We start from the raw sequence: 21,160 nt of genomic DNA on the forward strand, positions 1-21,160 counted from the left end.
GACATTTCATAACAATGTAAATCAGGACCCCGTAAAGACATGCATGCAACTTTCAGAAGTACTGCTTTTCTCCTAGTTCACACTCTTTCAGATGAATTGATTTCAGATTGTGATGCATTGCTTTTGTCAACAGGGCTGGGTAAAAAAGCACTCTAAAAGACATTTAGAAGACCCAAGTTATTATAATTGTAACATTTTTGCATAACCTTCGATTTTTAAGCATTTTAAGCATCATTTATTATTATTCTGTGTTTGTACACTGATATACTGCACACCTCTGAAAAGAATGTGTTTGGCCATGCTGAAGTTTTACACATGCCTGATTTCAGAGAACTTTAATGACAGAGTAAAATAGCTCACCACTGACTCAGAAAACAGCACTAAATGCATACACCTCAGTGCACTCTCTGAAGTCCAGGTACACTTAAAACTTTTCCTAAACTAAAAAATCTTGGACACCAAAATAAAAATAAAAGGGTGAGCAAATAATGGTAAACATTTCTATTTTTTCCACAATGAAGGATCTAGCTCCAATTACCTGAACAGCATTTATGTATAAATATACAAAAAACATGATCCCTACCCACATTCTGTGTACGATAAACCTACTTCATACTACAACACAAAAACCAAGAAATTACAAGTCTCTTCTGTGGACAGCCCTGTAGTGCTGGATCAATACACTGAGAATGGCTCCAGCACGGTCAGAGTCAGAAGAGCAGCTGTTAGACAGAAGCCTGAGGTGACTTACCTTCACTCATGGCGCTGTGCGTGCAGGTCCTGCCCGTGTGGAGACTGATGGCTCTGGCTTGTGGAGGGAAGGCTCCAGACGCGGCAGGCACGGTGCCCCCTCCCTCCCCCCCCCCCACCTCGCCCTGCAAGTTCTTCCTTTTTTTCCCTCTCCCTTGTGCGTGCGTGCAGTACGTCCCATCACCCAGGAAGTGAACAGTCACATTCCGACATAAACACTCTCCTTCTCTTGCCTTCCCTGTCTGTCTTCTCTCCCTCCCTCCTGCTTGCTCTCCCCCTCTCTCTCCTCCCCCCCACTCTCTCTCTTTCTCTCTGTCTCTCCTTCCCTCCCCCCTTGGCATTCTGCCCAAGGGCTCTGTTATCCATCATACCTCTCCCGCTGCTGATGTGAAGGCCTGCCCACCGCTGACTCTCTGAACTCTGATTGGTCCCTGCTGTGACACTGCGATCCCACTGTTTATGTGTGTGTGCGCGCACGTGTGAGTGGTGGTATAGGGTTTTGTCTTTAAAGTGCATGTTTTCCCTTCTTCCACTGTCCTCTCCCAACTCCCAGGTGCACTGTTCCTATTTTACAGTGCAGTGGAAATATGGAAATCCGTGAAAAGTAGCACAAGACATTCCTAGTTTTTTTTGTTGTTGCAACACTTAATAGCACAGTGTGAATCTCCAAACAACTCCGTTGTAGTTCAGCCTGCCAGGAAAAGATCAAAAAGGGCAATTACCCAGCTGAAGTGCTGGAGCTTGCTCTGGCAAGCTTCATTTTGAAACAGGTACAGAAGAGGTGGCATAAGTTGTTCCTGAACTTGGACTTGTAATCACGGGCGGGGCACTGCCGTTGTACCCTTGAGCGAGGTACTTAACCCGTATTGCTTCAGTAAATATCCAGTGATATAAACAGATAATGTGAAAATCTGAACCATGCTAAGTTGCCCTGCAAGGGCATGTGCTAAGTAAAGAAATAATAATCGACCTTGGAGCTGTAACATTTGTAAATGCCAAAGCTGAAGAAGGAAAATGGTTTTGTATATTCTTCCCTCATGTTTGCTTCTGGGCTAGAGAATTTTCATATAAAAAGTGCTGTGTACACCATTTTGATAACACTTCACAACTCTGGTACACAAGTAAGAAATGTACTAATACTTAAACTAACGCACAAAACGTGATGAATGAAAACATAGACACATGCTTAACAGAAAAAACTAACAAAGTACCTACCTGAGCAACCAACCGAGGGATGTATGAATAATCATTAAAAATGTTTTGACTCCCTGTTAACATATGCTGTTAATTACTACTAATTAAGGTATTGATTAATCGTCTCTAGTAGTCCTAATCAAATGCAGTGTAGAATAAAAAGTACGGTGTAAACCAAAACTTTGTCCAGCCCTGTTGCAGGGGCTCGCTATCAAATGAAACCCATGCCCTTATGCAAAGTTGGGCCTTTTAATCGAATGGGGTTCAGTCCAGGGGTGTCAATTGGTTAACCTATGGCAGCTGCCATTTATGCCAAATTGTGCAACATAATAGAATTGTGTTACACCCAACAATTTCTCAGTCAAGGAGGCCACATCCAACGTGTAGATTCTTGTAATGCTCCTGAACTTTTGAATGGTTAAGTTATGTGTGGCTAGAGAGAACTGCATTCTCATTAGTGGTCTGATATGCATTATTATATTGTATTATCTCATCTCTGTGATACAGAAGTGTAAACATCATTGAATCACATTTCCTCTAGAATGTTGGATTTGAGTGTATAGCTTATGGCTTTTAAGAAAAATGTGATTTCCAGTCATTCTTACAGTCCTTGCTGTGATTCATAGAAATGAGCTGCTTGACCTTTCTCTTTGTTTCCCATTCATTCATGTTTTAATCTGGGCTACCTGAACACAGCTTCTGAGATCTGCTGCCATTGGCTAATATCGTTTCCGTAGCATCGGCCCTCAAATTGCTTTGATGCAATAGAAACCCTAGAGGACAGTGTGTTCTCTCCTCCTCCTATGCTCTGTGATAGACACAGACTATGCTGTCAGTGATATAGTATCTCTAATTCCATCTAGTCAAGCACTGTTGGAAAAATTGCAATTGCTGAGCTTTTGACCAAACTGAAGACAACAACAGACACTCAACTTAAAGGTGAAAATACTTTACTTCTGTTATTTGTCAGATAAAGCAGTTCATGCCAGGTTAGTACCTACATTTTGGGATCTGATTTGACCTTGAACCTGGTCATTGTGTTCGGTCTACAGTCTGCTGCTGTTGGTAGGTTATGGTCTCAACACTTGCCGTTTTAAGATTAGTTAAGACACAATGTCATCATTTGTTATATGTACCCTTCATATCACATTAAAGGTATATGGATTATATTGTGGCAGCTTATAATGTAATATTGCTATAGTGCTATTTCAACCTTTTTGTATTTTGTGGCGGTTGTGGATCAGTAAGGAGAAGCAGAGAGGATTAAATCAGTCTAGGCTTATGTTTTCTATTGATTTTGTAATCCCTTCCGGCATTTTATGCCTCTTTAAAAATAACAAAAAAGGCAGAAGTGTTGTTTCTGCTTGAAACAGTAGATACAATGGTTATACTTCAGAGCACTTCTGGGGTAAACATTAAATCTCAAGACAGAAGTAAAGCACCATGTTTGAGAAGTTAAACAAATCCAGCCAATATCAGAAAGCGATTCGCAGGATACACAACATCGCAGACCGAACGCAGATGTCTGCCTGCACGATATGAAAGGTCAAGCCCTTTAATGAGCTCATGTGTGTGAGAGTTCCCCTGTGAGTTTCATGCAGACATCTGTGACCCCCTGAGGTCATGGCTGCTTTTTAATAACGCGGTAACCGCGGTCACGGTAACCCACCATCAAGGACGTTGAGTCACACTGTAGCTCATCTCTGACATAAATCCATCCGGGCAACTGTTAACATGCTCTTTGGTATAGCCTGGGCCACTGTATGATCAGCACAGAACATCCAGACCCAATCAGGTTTGATCTCACTGCTGAGATGGAGTATAAACATTTCACACAGGCCAACTGAGACATTTTTCATATTTTCAGAGTTGCAAGTGATTATTTGGTGCACTGGGATCTGTTCCAGGCAGTTGCCAGTGACTTGACAGCATTTCATAGGAATACATTAAATTTACTCTGTTTTTTGGTATCAGTCAAAGACATGTCACCAAAAAAACCACATTATTTCCAACATGAACCTTGCAGTGCGGTGTCTCACTGTGTGATTGGCATCGATATACTCAGAATGTAAAAATTATTCAATTTTTCAATAATGATGATTTTATTGATTTATAAACTTATAAAATGTAATGGAATGGGAAAATCCAATTATAAATACATTCTGAAGAACAGGAGGGTTTTCTGTGAAACAGAGGAAGAAATATGTATAAAAAAACAGAAATACACAATTGTACTCATGTTCAAGGGAATGTTGTCTAATTATTTTTAAGCATTGTGGATAATGAGGCCGGTGGCATTTCGGTTTAAATGGTGGTATAATCAGCATAATTGCATCATATGTGAATACTAATTCAGTCTATTTGGCAGATGTAGTTACTGCTTTCCCTTATTAGGCTATTGTGATTGTCAGCTGGAAAAAAAAGAATTGTTTTTTTTTGTACTTTTTTGTTAATGTGGCAGCTGAGGGAATCTGCCATTTTTCTACAAAATCCATGCATAGCCTTAGCCATCACATTGTAGCTGTGTGAATCTTTTTAGCGTGAAGGTGGTTTGAAGTCCGCCGCTATTTTTGGTTTAGCGTCACTGTTACATGTCTTTTCCTGGCTAGGAATTCTCAAGGTCAAAGTGGAATTATCGCCTCCCCTGTCAGGTACAGGGGGCCTCTCACTGGCATGTCAGAATTTATTCTCCACGACAGTCGCAGGCGTTCTTTTGCACCTGGAATGTTCTGCACTGTTATGCTTCCTAACAACAGCGAGACAATAATGCGTGATATGAAGTGTATAAAGCTTTTCTATATTCCCTAAGTAATGTACTTGTAACAGATACACTACATTTCCAGAAGTATGTGGACACCTGAACATCACACCCTTTTGTACTTGTTGAACATCTCATTCCAAAACCATGGGCATAAATATGGAGTTGGACCTCCCTTTGTTGCTGTAACAGCCTCAACTCTTCTGGGAATGCTTTCCAGTTAATTCCACTTGCTAGTGATTTTTAATGGAGATTGCATGGCTGTATGCTTGATTTTATGCACCTGTTAGCAATGGGTGTGGCTGAAATAGCCAAAACCACCAATTAGAAGGGGTGTCCACATACTTTTGGAAATGTAGTCTATTTTGTCTATTCAGTTGACTGGATTTTTGGTGAGTTTACTCAGTCTGAGTCAAATCAGAGGCCACTGACCTCTTAATCTGCTTTAATATCTGGAATATCCAAATTCAAATTGATTTGTACCATAGAGTAACACATTTTGGAGTACGATGGGTGAGCCATCAGGGTGGAGGTGCTTTCAATTCAAAGCGATATTGGACCTGTCACAGGTAACTAGCATTGAGAAAGCCATCTGTGCCTCTGTGGGAGAAAGCATTGTGCACAGAAAGAACAGCTAAATTGAACTGTGGGATGTGGACTTAGAGGGAGAGAAGGTAATTGGTGTCAGTTGGAAACAGTTGACATCTAAATGTTTTCATGTACACAAAAATGTATATTTTTGTGTACATGTGCTCTGCATGTGGTGTCAAGTCAGCTGAAACGTTTTGTTAAAGGCATTTGGGAAACAGTATACTTTTGTTCATGAAACTAAATAAATGGATAAATAGCCATTTCATTTCATTTCATTTTCTATGTGTGTCTGATATTTGTGTACAACAGGTTTGAGCTCAACTGCTTTTTCTGTGCCTCGTGTTTTATTTTGGAGAGTAAGCAATGACCTGTGTTTTTTTCAGTATAGATTAGATGCGATCCGATCTAAATCTTCAGTAATATTTTTTCCCTTCGATGGTCGAGATACACCTCACTGTATAAAATGCACTGAGAATATTTCGATGATTTACTGCATAGGAAATGGGGAATATGGCTCTGGAAATGCTGTCAAAGTCATTGCTCCAGAAAAAGAACTCGCTGCTTTTATTGGCTAAAATTCATATGATTTTGTCAATTTTACAGATTGCCAGCAATTTGACATTCTCAATGGGCCTTCTACCTGTCATAGGGTCTATTCAGGAAGAAGGCATTATCTTCTGACAGCCCTTCATGGCAAATGCTAGCCTGGTTTATTAATAGACGGTCATGTGCATGTTAGACATGTGCGGAGGCAATGCACTGTTAGGCCTCCCTCTCTCCACTGACAGAATCTCTAATATTCTTCATCACACTTCCTGCTCTATCTGTGTCCTGTTTGATATGGGTATGTATGTCACAGCAGGTGTACACAAATATACGAGATTGACAGGCAGCATTTAGGTTGAAATCAAGTTCAAACTTCTCAGTCCCTGTGATGCTCATGTTATTTGTCTCTTAAAAATATATATTTTATTAGAGCAGCATTGCTTATCACTTTGTGACCTAATTTGAATTCAACCCTAATGGTGTTTTAAAAAAATCAAGCAGGAAGCTTATGTACCCTATCAGAATAAGATATACTCCACAATATTTGGCTGTCTATTGTGACTTGTCTTCATGCCATATGTCCAGTGATAGATCCATTACATTCATTTACTAGGCACTCTTATCCAGAGCAACTTTCAACATAGCAGAAGCATAAATGCATTCATAAATATAAAACCACAAAGATATACCATAAAACCACCAAAAACAAAACATATCTTGAATGAGCACAATTGGTGGGAGTGCTAGAGGGTGGGGGTGGAAGGGGAACCGTGATACAGTCCGAAGAGGTGGGTCTGCGTCGGAAGATGACCAATGATTCAGCTGTCCTGACCACCGTGGGAAATTTGTTCCACCACTCGGAGGCCAATACAACCCAGAACATTACGGCAGATTGCTTGTGTACCCTGCTGTACAAGGACTGCGGTTTGTTCAGTTTTTTCCCCCCCTGTAATTTTAGTCTCCGCTTGGGTAGAAAATGAGCCATTTTAGAAAGAGAACAGGCATAAAGAGTTGATAATGCACACAGTATTTTTCACCGCGAGTCCTCGTTACGGCAGCTCTCCGTTTGCAGCCGGTGTCTCTAACTGGCGATCATGGGCGCTCCTAATTACTGCCCGGGAGTAGCACTTAGGCTTCCTTATGATTTCAGCCTTCTGCAAAGTAAGAAAATCTGCAACCAAGCACCGCACATGCCTCAACAATACCAAATCTCCTGTTTTATGAAAGCCATATTTTCAGAAGTGCTCCTTCAGAAATGACTGTGCTTTTCTGCGTCCTCGGCTTCTTTTATCCCGCCTCCCGGATTCCGAAAGTGCCTCGACGATTCTCTTGTCAATAATTCAAGCTGCGTCTCATTTCTGTTCTTCCTCGCAGGTGAGATGAATAAATTATTGCGGCGAATGCAGATCACTGCTCTTCCAGCCGAGCGCTGAGTGCACTGGACCTGATGACGTCTCTCTCATTCATACAGGCCAAATGGGCCTTAGCTTTACTGTACTGTACATTGTGTGCGTGTGTGTGTGTGTGTGTGTGTGGGGGGGGGGGGGGGGTGATTGTGTGTGAGTGTGTGGGTGTGTGTGTGTGTGTGTGTGTGGGTGATTGTGTGTGTGTGTGGGGGGGGGGGGGGTGATTGTGTGTGAGTGTGTGTGTGTGGGTGATTGTGTGTGAGTGTGTGTGTGTGTGTCTTTTACTGGAAATATTTAAATGGTTTCGTATTCCCATCTATACATTGACATTTTTGTTAATTTTTCGAGTTTTTTGTACACAGATGACATAAAAAACAAACAAAAAAAAACCCCCATAGTAGAACTGTACCCAGATGTTACAAATGTGAGAATTCATCAACCCAACGGTGCTCAGAAGGGCAGCCCTGGCTGGTTAATAGTACAGACAGCGGGACGGCGCTGAGGTGCGGGCCGGGCCGATAGATTGTGCGGGAGAGGCTGGTGCGGATCCAGCTGACCGCCCGAGCAGGACCGAGCCAGATGTCCGGTCAGGAGCCGGTCAGCGCGGGGGCCGCCAGCTGGGTTATGTTTTAATGTGGACAGACCCCTTCCAATCACAGCCCCGAAGAAGCCGGCCATGCATAGCCGGTTGTCTGCCTCTCTCAGAGGAACTTTCATCTCCTGTAGCACAACAGTGAGACTAAAACTCTACAGGGCTTTAATTATTTTCTGCCTATTACTACACATGTTAAGATAGCCCCAGCATACCTGAATAGTCGGCTTATCTATGTTTTAATGTTTGATGTATAACTTTTTTTTTGATAGTTTAGCTTATAATAATTTTTTATGCTCCAAAGCCCACTGGATTAAGCCATGGGTTTCACTGGATTTTCTGTTAGATTTATAAATTAGCATTTTTAATGCTGATGCACTTAATTGAACATACAAAGGGATTACAGCTAAGATGAGTACAGCTATGCTCGCAGAGTGGAATTAGAGGAAGACCTTTCATATACAGCTTTCGCATGCAGTTTGTGGGTGCCTATTTGACAAGCGGCGGTCACTAGATAGGGATGAATGCAGATCCCTAACCGACTGAACCCTCTCACAGCCTGGACAGACAATTGCAAATGATGTGTTGCCAGTCCGGATTCGATCCGAGGCTCATCCACACAGCACCGTGCAGTGCCTTAACTGAACGACCCCAAAATAAAAGCCAGTTCTACAGCAGAGGTAATCACGGGGGACCGGCAGTCCATATTTGAGGCTGTTCTCGGGAGCAGGCGAACCTCCTCCACCCGCAGGCCACACGCAGTTTAGGTGCTGCTGACAAACAAGCAACATGAGCATGGCGTGATCACCCTCGGCGGAGCAGGTGCGCGAGGCACGATTCGCGGGCCGAGATGAGCCCGGGCTGGCGAAAGTGAATAATTCAGCAAGGATACGGCGCGGAGAACGGGCCGCCGCAGCGGCGGACAGTGACTAATTACGCGTTCGACTTAATTGGAGGACAGAGTGGAGAAAGTGGGAAACCGCCATGAATCACCGGCGTGCCAGAAAGACTCATTGGAAAAATGTCAGGTGAAGTTCACGGAACAGATGTGAAACTGATTAATGTGCCACATATCATAAAATAGAACCATTTAACTTTGAGGAGAGCGGGAGAGAGAAGCCGCATCTGCTTATGAATGTTTGCATCAAGGGCAAATGGCAGACGTTTATAATATGGCCGATAAGCCCTGCGTGATTTGTGGCTCGACGGTCCTCTTTCCCCGTAGTCTCAACTCCGGGAGGCGGCAGACATCGTGAAACGACTGTTGTTTCAGACGCAGGGGGCGGTTCTGCAGTTTACCGGGCGTGTTGATTCTCGCTGATATGACGGGCCTGCCACCTGCCTCCGCCGTCTCAGGAAACAGGAAGTCGGGATACTAGGACCCTCTGTGCTTTCTGCCGGACGCAAGCTTTTTTACTTCCTCTTTCCCCTCACGTCGTCCATTGTTTACGGCTGTTGTTGTCTGGGAGAACGGATCCTGTGAGTGTATTTAAAGTGATACAGTAGGCTGTGCCCACATCTCGGGTCACTGGGTTTGTCTCGGCCTTACTCTGTCACTGAATGCTGCTAAAGGAGATTTAAGAAGGTGTCCTCAGAATGCTCTCGAGAATGAATGTGCTTCTGCCTCACCGGGACGCCCCTTTGTGTGGACTGAAGGATTTGGCGGGGACGACTCCGTGTGGTAAATTGAAATTCAAGTCCAAATGCCGCTTAAAGTGGCAATGAAGTGTTCTGCTCCTGGGTGTCTTTGAATAGGAATCATTCTATGCAGAAAAAATTGGACTGTGTAATGAGTTTCGCGTACTTTAATTTAGTTTAGTTTTCAGACTTCGCTTGGTCTATCCCGCTGCATTTAATTTTTGCAGGTGTTGCTGCGATAATCTGTTTTGGCCCACATCATCGCCACATGGCTCAATTGCTTCTCTGCAGTCTCTAAGCCTTCCACAGATATCCATCCCAGCGGGAGAGAAAGAGGGGAAGGAACACAGATCAATACCATCCATGAATACAAGAGAAAAGCCGGGGGTAATCTCTGAGACCCCGCAACCGCACGCACCTGACCCCGGGGGGCGTGTCCCCTGTTTTGGGGTCACGTGACCTTGAGCTGGAGGCCTGTATGTGAGCGGTGAAGTGGAGAGAATGGAATTGAAGGTCTCCTGGGGGGGCTCTGAAGAAGCAGGGTCCGGTTTTATGCGCTGCCTTGTTTTGTGTTTGCACATGTGCTTTTTCGCCAGACACAAAAGCGAGCCGCTCCCCGGTTCACAGAACCATCAGAGTCACAGATGTCCCTTTCCAAAATAACTGTGACTAGAGAATCATTTTCATCATTTCTGGTAATGAAGTAGCTGAGTCTGTCACAGAAGATATTGTTTGGTAGATTCTGTTTCGTGCTAGATAGTCCATGGTGCTTTGTCGTATAATTCAATTCTATGTATCTATCCGCATTCTGATTCATCAGTAATGATGTCACAAACCGTTGATGGGTTTTGTGCATTATGGATAGTGTGTTAGACCACTCCATTACGGAATACTTTGGCAGAGAATAAGCAAAAATACTGCTCACAGATAGTGTTTATTTTATATCCGAGATCAGACCCAGACTGTCAATCAAATCACAATGGATTGTCCTTAACTTCATGAAAATGTCACATATTTTACTTTCACACTTGCTAAGAGCTCTGTGGTTCCTGAAATGAACTAGAAAAAAAGAAAAAAAAAAAACACTTAGCCGTTTAAAAACGATTTTTTGTTTTTAAGTCTAGTGCAAGCCTTAATTAAATGCATGACTCTTAATGCCAGAGTGCATTTCAGTATGGTACAAATTGTGCCTTAATGCATTCATCTGCAGAAGAACTCCTAGCCTGTTTCCAGGTAGTTTTCCCCTGAGTGACAGTGGTTTTTTTTTTTTCCAGATTTCATTTTCCTTACTCAATATTGCTGTGGTATGTATAGCTGATCAATGACCCTCTATCACCCTGGTTTACAAACCGCTCCGTAAACAGAATATTAATAAAAGCCTTGAATTGGGCTGAGGCGTTGAAGCATGAGCAGAACGGTGAAATCCACTTAGCCATTTTTTCTTTCCAGCCTCGTGCTTATAATCTGTCATTGGAGGGCACAAGGTGTAATTAGATAATCAGCTACACTTTGCCAAAAAAAGGCATTTTTCAGGATCATCTCATTAAGGACTTAACAAATCTTTATCTGGCTTGCTTTCAGTTCCGTTGCTTTTCTGAATTTTTTTCTTTCCGATTTTGCTCGCATATATGTGATTATCCTTGCCCCGTATAATACAGCATTGTTCACTTTCCATCGAACGCGTCTTTGGTCGCACATGCATTCTGATGCGATTAGTGGAGCTGTGGTATTTAAGTGTTGTTCCGGAGATAAAAAATCAAACTACATCCTCAGAAAGCAAGATGAGCCGGATGGTGAGAGGATTGACCTGGTGACGGGGGCTACGTATTTTGGGGGATATTTGCATACGCTGTAGTATGGAAAGGTCTGTACAGATTTATGTGACGGCCGAATTTTGGTTAACCACATTAGTAAGGAAAAGCTTTGTCCGAACGCTGCAGATGCCTTCTCCCTTCATCTATGAGCTGAGCTCCGGAGGTGTTCTCGAGTCACATGGCTTCCGCTCACTGCATCGCGTTCCACGTGTTTATCGTCAGCCTCCAGAAATTTCCAGAACTGCTTATCAGCGGGACTACAGGCAGTCAGATGCATCTTTGGCATCTTTGGAAATTATCCGGAAGTCTTTTCCTTCTGCTTGCCCTAGTTTCCAGGAACACAATTCAATTGGCATCTGAAAATACTCGCGACTGAAACCTCTGCCATTGCCAGGTCTCCTAGACTGCAAAACCTGGAGTACTTGTTTATCAGCATGACTGGGAGCTGTGATTCTTAAAGTTGTTCTTTGATCAAATCTTTGAACTTAAACAGAAAGGTAGTGCTTATCTCCTGTGTTCGAGGGGTGCTTGAAGATGCAGCCCCTTTAAGAACATTGAGTCACAAGGGTGTGTTTGTTTTTCAGGGATTTGTTTTGTGGTAGAATAGTTCTGTACCCTGTAATTAGGATACAATGAATAACAGGCTTGGTCTAGTTACAGCACATCAAAGACTATTACTCCTGATGGGCCTGGACATGAAAACTTCAGTCTGAGCTGTTAGATATTTTGCTGCACTCTGCAAGTGTAATTTACACCTTTAAAAGTTAGGAGTCATTTGATATGGTTCTAGGCAGAAGTAATTTTATTAAGCATATTTTCTGGTCCAATTCTTTCATATAGTAATGATGTAACCAATTCCCATATCTAACCAAGTGCTTTGATTTTTGATTTCATGGACATAATATACTGTCTGGTGCCCGGGGAGCATCCCCTTACACTCAGGGTGTGGAAATTTAGTAAAATTTCAATAATCTGAAAATTATGAGTGTAAAGTCGTTTTATCCATTCTTCTACACGAAGCTTAAAAATGTAGTTTGCCTCTGCGTCTGCTCATTGTTCATTCAGAAACGGTACTGACGTAGAGTAAATTTGCGGTTATGGTTTTTAATTCACGATCGACAGCACTGCGTTCCTGTTTACCACCAGGGCTACTTGGGATTCACGGCTTATCGTCGGAGACGACTTTGAATTCAGAGCTTGTTGGGCCATCTGTCCGAGTAGAGCGGAGTCTTTGGGCCTTGATGCATATTTACGCACGGCCCGAAATTGAGTTTAATTTGTGTTCTCCGCGTTCAGCTTTTTTTTTTTTTTTTTACAAAATACTCCGATTTGTAATTCTGCCACGGACGCCACAGCATGATTGCTCGATTTTTGTCAGGGAAGGAACGACAACAAAACAATAATGCTGTAAAGCACGGTTAACCACAAAATGAAGTTCCGCTCATACATAATTCTCAATTCAAAGGCAGACGTTAAATATTGACCCCTGTTACACAGGATGCAAACATTTTGATTAAGTAAGGTTTCAAAGCAAACAGATTATTTCAAATCTATTCCTGGGTAAATTATTTGTGAATGACAGCACAACTAAAACAATTTTTTATTTATGTTTTTGCTGAATGCTTTACAATAGTCGGATTTTGGGTCGTTTCCTGTTTGCTGTTTGTATGTGATGCATGCTGTACCTGCACTGCTGAACTTAGTATTGTCCTATTGATTTCTGCTGGTCCATCCCCACATGTATTTATTTACTTTTCACCCATTGAATCTGAATCAGGACTACAAACTTCAAAATAACTTTTGAAATACTTTGGATATTATTCATTCAAGATGGATACTCTGTATGGATGGTTGGATAAACAATTGGTTGGATGGTTTGTGCAGTTATTATTGCCACAATTGTTGTGCATGATGTTCATGCTAGCATGCATTTTATTTGTACAAACCACTTACTCTATATCAATAAAAAATACCTATGCTGCAAATATACAGTAGTCATACGCATTGCCAAGCCATGCCTATAATTATTCAATGGTTTATAAACCACTGGCACTTGAATATATTGTTGACAACTGAAATTAAGCATAGAAACAGATTGGTTTCTGAAGGCTTTAATGTAGCAAATGTCTGTAAACTTAGTGTGCCTCCCGTAGTTTTCTTTATAGGACGTTATTTATGATGCTAGGGGGTTTAAAGATTCACCCTACACTCCTTTTTCAGCTACTTCACGAGAAAACTGCAATTCAGCCATTTTATAATTGCTGGCTCAGAAATCTCCACTTTAGCTGGCGAGACATGATCAAATGCTGTAGTATATGCTCTTTGAAGCTGGACAAAGTTTAGAAAGTGAATGTGTATTTTTTCAAGGTAGTATTTCTGTTGTTTAGCTGCAGCTGTAAGAACAATGACCAATGTGCAATGAAAAGAGTGGTGTTGGTTTGTGCACAATTACTGGAAGAGGAAGTTGTTGAACCTTCCAGGCTTTGTTCAAGTTACTAATAGCACGCTTCAGCTTGGTAAATAATTTGCTGTTCTTTCATCTTCGGGGTTAACAGTGCACTTGATTTGCTGTAGAGCTGAAAAGAGTCCATCACTTGCTTCAAAATTTATGATATTGTTGTCTCTGGTTTTGTATGAAAAGTAGTTTTATTCAGTCAGTTTTTCTATAATTGACTTTTCCCTGCGTGATAAGAGAGAGATAGGGAGAGACGGAGACGCATGCCATTTGTCAAATTTCAAACACAATGGCTGACGGCCATTATTTCCCAATTCTAACTGTGACGTTAAGAGAGGAACTTTACCCGCAGATGAAGGCTGTTTCAGATGCCTTTGTTCGGGGAAGGAAACTCAGCGTTGGTTTTGGTTTTTTGTCTTTTTTTTTTTTTTGTCTTGTTGTTGATAAGAAAGGCGGCCCCCGGGCGGCATTGCTCTCCAGTCTTATCTGGCTGGAGAGTAATTTGATTTTAATGATGATGGAGGGGCCTATAATTACAACAAGAAAAGAGGCCATTTAGAGTCCTGTTATTGCCCAGCCTGTGTCTGAAAGGACTCAACGATCCCTTTCGGAGGAGAGTTAAATCTATTGAATTCTCTCGGTGTATTTAGCCTGACATGGCCGGTAAACACAAAATACCGCGGAGGACGAGGCACAGAATGCAGGAGCGTGCTGAAGGATGAAGGAGAAGAAGGGAGCGATGGGAGGCGGAGTGTCTCTAAGCCCTTCTGCTGCTCGAATGCAAAGCAGAGGACCGGACGGACGACTTCGACCGCGGTCTGCTCTGGCTGGGGTCGGTCGCGTAGAATGGCCAGACGGGTCAAGGCTGTGCTCGGCTGAGCCGCGGTTCTGACCGGCTGCTCCCTCTCAGCCGACCTGCTGTTGCTTTCGCACGTGGCGCACGCCTCCCCCCCCCCCCCCCCCCCACCCCACCGGGCCAGCCCACGCCTCTCGAACATAAGCCCCCTTTTAATGGGTGAGGGGGCGGGGCCTACGTCTGGAGAACACCCTGGCGAGGGGTCAGGCCTCCCACATCTGCCTGGGGGGGATGCGATGCTGTAGGGTCAGCCGCAGCAACGAGCCACCAAACGCTGACTCATCCCAGAATACAGCCAATCAGATTATCCTGTACTCTCTTGTACTGAGCTTGCTGGAGTGGGCTTCCTCCATTTGCAGCTGAGGGCCTCCATAAATATACAGAATATAAATATATAGAATCTATATTTAAATTGCAAGTGTTTTTGGATATCCCTTCCTGTTTATTTAGCAAACTGGTTGTAAATGACATTGCAGCTCTGTCCTGGCTGTTCCTTCTAGCATTTGCTTTACTATAACAAAACCTGGAAAACATGTCTTGCATTGAGGGCCTACAGAGAATCAATTGTCTTCACATGTGGACAACATACTCCATTATGCAACATTTCAAATCAGCAATATTGTACGAGATTCAACCAATCGCGTGGTCATAGGTGGAGTGTTCCGGATCAGTGGGATTAAACACACCGGTGTATTCGGCTGCTTTGCATATTGTTCAGCCGCAGTTTGTGATTGGTATCTCTTCAGACTCCAGGCTCTTGTGAGCCCTGTTTCTTGCGAGACAGTCGGAGAGCTGCTCTAATGAGCCAGATAACCTTCCGCTCAATGCAGAAGGACTCCAGCCTTATTTACAACTCTCTTTCTTCTGTTGCCAAGGTCGGGGAGCCCAACTGTGCCACAGCGGGGCGTACCGTGCTTGTGCCGCAGGAAACGGCACGCACGGCCGCGGCGTCGAACCCCGTCCTTACAAACAGAGATAAACGCGAGGCCCAGAAACGAGAGCTTTGAGGAGAACGAGAGGAGGGTGGTGATTCGAGGCGAGTTTGGGAGGCAGGACCCGCGCCCGGTTGCCGTTGATAAAATGGTCTCCGTCGCGGGCTCTGTGTGTTCTCTGAGGGATCGGCGGCAGGATGATGTATGGAGCTCCGTTTCCAGCCGCGGCTTTCGGGGACAAAAGTCCCTCCCTTGGCGGACGGGGTCAGGCTCCACAAAGGCCTTCCCCCGGAGACCGCTCCAGCCAAGCATGAATCAGGGGCGCTTCCTGGGGAGAGCACCCGAAGGCGCCTGTTTGTTCAATTCTGTTGCCGTGGCGATGCATCATCGGTAACCAGGAAGCGACGAAGCCGGGCCAGAGCTCTTGGGCCGCAGCGGCGCTGGGGGGGCGAATTGCTGCGAGCCGTAGTGTGAGACGGAGAGAAAGTGAGTGTAACGCGAGCGCTGCCAAGACACGGAAATAAAAGAAGGACGTGAAATCAGAAAATAAAAATCTGCAGTGCCGGGGGCCGCGGTGTGAAAAAAAGCCCGCAGCGCGTCAACGCCGAGCGATCTGCCAGCCGGCGGGAGCGAAGGCCGACCGAGAGCTACGGGGCTTCCGTCAGCCTCGGCACGTCGGCGGCTCGATCTCCCCTGAAGCTGCTCCGCCGATCAGCCTGTAATGAAGCTATCGATCCTGAGCGGAGGGAGTCCGACGAGGGCCGCGTGGAGCAAGGGGCGCGCGGCTTCCCCCCGCAAAACGGGCCGACGAGTGACTGACAGCTCCGGATCTGCCCCGAGTCTCCCCTGCCAGGTAGCGGGAGTGACGGGGAACAAGCGACGGGCTACGCGTTCCCGCTGGGTCTTTTTCAGCCCAGTTAATCACGTCTCATTTGGTCTTCTGTGTTTCTGGTCAGTCAAGTCGATGTATCCCACGGGGGCTAATTTAGTCCTGTAGCAATTGGACACGCTATTGGTTCCTAGTGTTCACCCTAGTTATTTCAAAAGGGCCAGTACCTTACATTTTATACACAACCTTCAGCCTGATAGACAAGGAAGACTGACTTTGTTCGACTGCATTCAAAATGCAACCATATGGCGTCACTTAATGAGGTGAAAGGCTAATGCCGAGAGTAGGTTATTTATCTCTGCATCATGTACGAGCGGTGATTAGACTCTGTTTATGAGATTTTGAAGGATTATCTCCATGCCATTTCTGTAAGAGCCTGTTACAAAGTACAAATTGCAAACGGTGGCCATTGGAACCTTGCATAATCCGGACCCCCCCCCAGGAGCCTCCTATGATGTCTGCTGAAATGAAAAAGGTTCCACGTATAATTGACGTGACTCAGGCTGAGAGAGGACGAGCAGGGTTGCGCATCTCCTGCTATGAGGGTGACAGTGGGGATCTTTGTGCGACACTGCCCCCTCCTGGCGTTGCAGGAATCCGCTTTCTGTCTCCCGGTGTCTGACGCAGCCGGCCTCCGCTGCGTTGCGTGTTCTGCGCGGGTCCTGCAGCTACACGCGCGCGCGGTTCGCACCGTCGCCGGAGCTGCCTCGCACGTCACTCAGTCCACACATTAATCTTCTGGCACAACTCAAGGAATTACTGCAATCTCCTCATAGATCAATGCAAATACAGAAGGGAAATGTAGTGTAACTTATGAGAAATGCTATTAATGACAGCAGCTACTTTATCTGATTAAAAAATGTACAGTAAATGACTGAGCGGGTGAAACGGCTGAAGACATTTTTTTCAATGGTTATAAAGTCGAAGCTATGCAAGAATGCATATAACCAAAGAAAGAATGATTAGAGTTATTGTATCCTGTAGGAGAGTGAAAATGTGATTAAATATGTTGTAGCATTAGCACTGCACTACGATATGTATTCAGAGCGAGTCGTGTTTCTGTCCATGCTCTCAGCACTCTTTCCTCATACTGGGCAAGAACATAAATTCTGTTGAGCTTGGTAACACTGGACCAACTGAGCTCAGACTAAAGCGCAGATAAACCTAGGGAATTTATGAACATGTGGTGTTTGTTTCAGTTCACATACTGTGATTTCATAGTTCCCTTGGTAGCTACAGTAGTTTATGATGTTTTCTTGCCAGTGGTACAGTATATATCCAAATCTTTTCTTTGGCATTAAAAATCCATCCAGCTATTTGGTAACTTCAGATTTCTACATGCCAATGCTACTTGTTGAGTCCAAATGCACATAGAAGGTAGACTAGACTGGTTGCACTATACTCTTACATCTTACTGTCCTCTTCCTCCAGTCTCCCCTAAATATAAATATATGGAAAGTAATTTTGCATCTATTCTTTGTACTTAACGGCAACCAAAGGTCAAACCGGATCTGTGTAATTGCTTTTTTGATATGGTGATCATGAGTTCATTTTGTGATGGCCTGTCCCGGGCGATGTCTATATTGTCAGCTGACGTGTGCCTCTGCCCGCTGTGCTTCTGCTGAAAGGTGTGTGACGCTGATAGGAGGCCTCCTCCGTGGAGCCAGCACATCGCGTTTCATTTGCGGAAGGCTGCATTGCGCGCTGCGTTTCATTACAGCCAGGAACACGCTGCGCATGCCACACACAGCGCATTGAGGTTAAAATGTCTTTGCGTGTTGATTCAGGGGAAATGAGCGGCGCTCTATTTCACACCTGTTTGAATCACGCGAGCCGCGTAAATACGATTGTTTGCATTAGTGAAATGACATGGAGGCGATGCCATCTTATATTCTCGAAGCTCGAAGACCCAGGCTGTTATAGCGCAGATGTGTCTCTTCATTAATATCAAATAAACCAGCTGCTAATGACTAAAAAGCCACGGGGTGAATCTGGAAGGGCGAGCGGCATGGATTCGGTTTATTTGCAGCTGCACTCTCCTCAGCCATTAGAGAGACACTGCTGCGCACATTTTTGCTCTCCTGCACCTTGCGGGCCGCAGGACCGTAAATGCAGTACGCGTGTGTCCACATAGGGGCGCTGTTGTCCTTTGCCTTCAAAACGATGTGTTTTGACATTAACGGTGCTCCCTTAAAGTCAATAAGTATACAACAAATATGACAGAACATTATTTTTAAAGGGAGGAAATGCTTGACGTCATTTTCCTTTCCAACGCTAAATTCCTGCTTTAAATTTAGCAAAGTGTCAGCAGAGAGCAGTCACTCTTTTGTGTGTTTGTAAATGAGGGTCTAAGTTAATTAGATAGCGCTGTATTAAGGCTTACATCTCCTGAAATATGGGATATTTACAATATATAATTACTTAGATGTAGTGCCATTTCGGGGAAAAACGACAGATTCTCATCACCGCAGATGTCAAGGGGGGAAACTGAACTGCGTGGCAGGAACATTGTTGTTATGTTCCATCTCATGTAATTTTACTCCTATGGACATTTTCTGGTTCACTGTGTAACATTATATTTATAAAAAATTGTATGCAACTGATGATGAATCCTGCAAAAGACATGGACGTTTTTGGGAAAGCAGTATCTAGGTGTCATTGCATTCATCACTCACAAATATGGCAGCAAAGTTTGACCTTCCTCTGAAATGAAATTCTGCTTCAGTATCTCTGAACCTTTCCAGATGACATCTTTCTGTAGTTATACTCTTGTTTTTTGATCTGCTCACTCTAATAGTGCTACTATTGTTTGCATAATAGTGCATTCTGCCCTGACTTCAAAGCAGCATCATCAAGAAATTCATCAGTGAAGTCAGGTATCATTTTAATGGGATGGGGGGGGGATTGGGGGGTATTGCTGAAGCTCTGTGCAAAGGCTGTTTACAGGATAAGGCTTGACCTCTGCCGTATTGCCAAATTGCCAAATTTTGCCACTGCTCTCTATGACCAGTGCCTATTCCTACCCCCGGCAAGCATCTAACTTAGAGCATTAGGCTTAGCTGAACTGTATTTCATTTTAATTTATAAAGAAACTAATGGCTTTTAACATGCTTCAGCCATAGCCTAGCTGTAGCACAGTGGCGCTCACGCTGTTAAATTGGACCAATGCAAATGCACAGTGTCAAGAACAGGCTGGGAAGACCCAAATGATAGGAATAAGCAGTACTGTTTAATTTTTCCTTTCTGTAGTTGATCAGAGTAATCTTTAAAGGCATGGAGTCAGTGAGTCTAAGAACCATATCCACACTGAACAACAGATTTACAGAAGTATCAGCATTTCTGCCTGAACGTTCGGAACTTGGCAAGAAGGGTACATGGAGGGTTAATGGGTGTTGGCCAGGTCGGATAAGTGAAAAGGAGACATTTAGAAGCATGGGGTCAGTAACTCTGGAGAAGAAGAGAAAGGCTGTGCGTAGCCACTCGTACGCTACAGGTGTACTGTAGCTCCCATCTACGTAAGCTTTGCGTTTGACCCGCGTTGTCCGTGGCACTAACCTCCCTACTGTCCTAGTCCTCCAGCTATAAACATCTCAGTCTACTCCGCGCACCATTTTTCTTTAACTTTCAGCCTTCCCATTTCTCAGAGATGGCCCCAATTTGGCCCACCTTGCCAGCCCCCTCTATCTCTCTCGCACATTTTTCTCCCAAGACCTACAGCTGTTTTCATCTCTTGAGCACTCGACTCGAATACCCTTCTAAAAAAAGCCGGCTCAGACTCGGTGCCTTGGGGTTGGTCAAATTGCCAGACTAACTTTATTTTTTTTCCCGCAGTCAGAACAAATGACGTTCTTGTCCTTGTAATGTCAGACACGACCTGGATCAAAGATATCATGAAGATTGAAGTACAAAGGATTTAAAATGTGCATAATGAAATGTGCAATTGTGCCATGTATTATTTATGATTTGCATACATATGAGGACATGATCAGGAAAAGAGAACATCCATTTAGTAGGACACCCACAACTATTTTAGGTTAGTTTTCAAATGTGATAATAACGGCAAGTAATAAAATGGTGGGATTCTTTCTGAGGTGCTGCGCAGTGCTTTGTCTAAAATTAAGCGAATGCAGGAACTATCATACCCTAAACCTGTTAAAATCGACATATCAGACAGCCTGGATTCAGTCAGCACTCAAATTTGACTCACAAAAACCTAGAAGCACTAGATTTTTATACATTTTTTTTCTTCACAAACAGATTGGCAAATTATTTTTGCCGATTTCTGAATTTACCAAGCTGGGGAAAAAATGCTGATTGAATCCAGGTGAGAATCATTGATGAATGATATAATGGACCTGCACACATGAAACATAGACCTGGATTCAAGTTTAGCTCTGTAATAAAAGTTTGGTGGGTTATTTTTTGTGATCCCTTAACTTACCAAACTAGACAGGATTAATGTGCAAAAGTACAAGTGAAAAAGATAAAGTAATAATTAAGTCAGTTCAGACCACCATCAATATGTGCTATTTTAAAGTAATATAATATCAGGCAAAAAACTTCCAGTACCTAGTTTCCAGCAAAGGGCAGTGGGTAGATCATGTTTTGGTGGGGTTTGAGTGTCAAGGGTTGAATTTCACAGGCAGAAAGCCAAAGCTAGCTTCTCTCTGAGGTAAAAACAAACTTGCAGTAAGAAACAAGAAATCCTCGCCTGCCATTTCCTTGACTCTGAATATAAA

The 21,160-nt window shown here is 43.8% G+C and overlaps 1 protein-coding gene across 1 annotated transcript in view; it reads right to left on the minus strand.

The window, feature by feature from the left end:
* Positions 1–884, minus strand: part of lzts1 (leucine zipper, putative tumor suppressor 1) — a 30,001-nt gene extending 29,117 nt beyond the window's left edge. Inside the window, exon 1 of the mRNA XM_035380249.1 lies at positions 752–884. The gene's annotated coding sequence lies outside the window, so the exon portion shown is untranslated. The remainder of the gene's footprint in view (positions 1–751) is intronic.
* Positions 885–21,160: the final 20,276 nt, after the last annotated feature.

The sequence above is a fragment of the Anguilla anguilla genome, chromosome 10, assembly GCF_013347855.1.
Source record: "Anguilla anguilla isolate fAngAng1 chromosome 10, fAngAng1.pri, whole genome shotgun sequence".
NCBI lineage: Eukaryota > Metazoa > Chordata > Actinopteri > Anguilliformes > Anguillidae > Anguilla > Anguilla anguilla.